The sequence below is a fragment of the Chanos chanos genome, chromosome 14 (genome assembly GCF_902362185.1).
Source record: "Chanos chanos chromosome 14, fChaCha1.1, whole genome shotgun sequence".
NCBI lineage: Eukaryota > Metazoa > Chordata > Actinopteri > Gonorynchiformes > Chanidae > Chanos > Chanos chanos.
In genome coordinates, this window is record NC_044508.1 from 1896899 (window position 1) to 1899496 (window position 2598).

Sequence of the window (2598 nt, forward strand, 5' to 3'; positions counted from 1 at the left end):
ACCGACTGAGTTACTGCAGGGCCCAATTAGTCTCTTCTCATGTTTGGATCTCTTTCTTCTCACCTCTTCCATTTCCACAGAAATCTGACACTGCACAAACACACTACACACACGCACACACAATCACTCTTGTGAAACTGACACTCTAAGTCTCTGACGTCAGACACACTCACGCAAACACTCACAAAACTCACAGGAACTCTGAGCAGAGGAGAGGACTGGACATGACTCATCTCCACATCCTGTCTGATGGTCAGTTAAAAACTAAACCTGTTTCAGATACGAGATTATTGTCTCCATCCTCCCTCTCTCCGGCAGCCCACAGTGTGTTGTGTCCTAATGCCCAGATTAGGTTGCCCTTTAATCAGATACTCTGAGCCAGAGGAAGTGAAGGTAACCGGTAGAGGAGACAGACACTACTGGCATTGAAAAAAGAGAGAGAAAGAGAGATAGGACGAAAAGATTAAAGGTGAACATTCTCCTCTTCTTTAGAATGGATGAGATGTTTTTCAACATCTTTCTTGTCTCTAATCTTTCTGTTTTGTTTTGGTTTTTTTTGCAGCTCTCAAAGACTACTGTGAGTGTAACCATTCAGGGTCCAATTCTCATTTTGTATAAAACACACACACACACACACACACACACACACATTTCCAGATTACACTTGTGGGTTCACACAGCGAGGATGAAGCATTGAGACATCAAAGTGCTAATTTGCATATGAAAACCTCACAAGCACAGCTCATTACCATATTAATGAGGAGACACGTGAGCAGGTAAACAGGTTTTATCTGGGATGTATTACAAGTCCCGGACTGGGACTGCAGAGGCATCCCAGTCTCTGAGTCCAGATGACTCCGAGTTTAAATAACACATCACAAACACGAAACCAACCAACCATTTTAACACAGGCATACGCACACACACCACAGCAGTCTGTATTCACACGAACACTAACCATAACGTCCTTCACATACGCACACACACACACACACACACAGACACATACACAGACAGCAGTCTGTATTCACACGTACACTAACCATAACGTCCTTCACATACGCACACACACACACAGACACATACACAGACAGCAGTCTGTATTCACACGTACACTAACCATAACGTCCTTCACATACGCACACACACACACACACAGACACATACACAGACAGCAGTCTGTATTCACACGTACACTAACCATAACGTCCTTCACATACGCACACACACACACAGACACATACACAGACAGCAGTCTGTATTCACACGTACACTAACCATAACGTCCTTCACATACGCACACACACACACAGACACATACACAGACAGCAGTCTGTATTCACACGTACACTAACCATAACGTCCTTCACACAACCTTTGGTTCCCTACATCCAGAGCCTGACCAGGGAGGCCAGAGCCCGGCTGAGGACAGCAGGGAGCCAGGGCTATCGATCCAGTCCACATTAATTAACATGATCTCGCTCCAGTCCAGCAGGGACATCCGGGGGGGGGGGGGGGGGGGTGTCAATCACTGAGCTCGCCACTGTGAGTGAATGCTTGTCACGTAAACAGTGAATGATTTGAACTCACTCTCTCACACACATTATTTCCGTGAGCTCAGTTAGAGCAGAAATGACTCTCAAATGCCCCAAAAAATCCAGACAGAAGTGTGTGTGGTACCTCACAGAGAGAGAACAGGGTTATGTGTCGGAGGAGTCATTACACAGAGACAAAACAACAAAAAAAAAAATCACATTCACGCTCCACTGAGCAGCAGCAGCAGAGAGAATTTTATTTTCAAAGAAAAAAAAAAATAATAACAATAAAATGAGTAGAAAGAGTTTTCTCTTTAAGAACCAACATGATAACGAGCCGTGGCCAGGAAGTTCTCCTCACTCTTACGGGATTTGACTGAAATTCCAATTCTAATCCTTATCTGACACACCTCAATCCAACATAAAGTGACCCCTCTGGATTAAACCAGTAATCTGTGTGTATGTAAGGCTGGAATATAAAACCTGTATACATGCCTGGGCCCCCGGAGAAGAATGCTGTGTCTCTCCAGCTCAGAGACAAAACCACTGAGACAGGACAGGAGAAAACACATGAGCAGGGAGAAACTTCCGGAAACGTAAAACACAAGATGTCAGTAATCAGGACCGTTTCCTTCACGGTGGTCAGAGAACATCAAAACATCTAAGCAGTTTTGCCAAATTATTTCAAAATAAAAAAATAAGGACCTTTTTTTTTTTTTTAAAAACTCTTAACCAAAACTGTGAAAAGAAAAAAAAAAAAAAAAAAAGACATGAAAAACCTTTAACTTTTTAACCATCACTGTAAATGTGCTTTACACAAACGTTTGTCATTCGTTCCGCAGTCTGTCAACAACAATAAAAGTATGTTAATAATGCCAACACAGCCATTGCATGGTGCATCCACGCTGGGGTCACTGTTCTGACAGGACACTAATGGTTAAGGATGCTACTGACACATTCACCTGTAAACACACATTTTGCAGATTAAAATGAAAAACAAAACACAAAGACAGAGCGACCAGATTTCAAGTTCATTCAGAAAAACAAAAAGCAGACAGGACTC

The 2598-nt window shown here is 42.9% G+C and overlaps 1 protein-coding gene across 1 annotated transcript in view; it reads right to left on the minus strand.

Moving 5' to 3' along the window:
- Window positions 1–1856: 1856 nt before the first annotated feature.
- Window positions 1857–2598, minus strand: part of LOC115827245 (sodium- and chloride-dependent GABA transporter ine) — a 17801-nt gene continuing 17059 nt past the window's right edge. Inside the window, exon 13 of the mRNA XM_030791055.1 lies at window positions 1857–2598. This exon is cut by the window's right edge and continues 1814 nt beyond it. The gene's annotated coding sequence lies outside the window, so the exon portion shown is untranslated.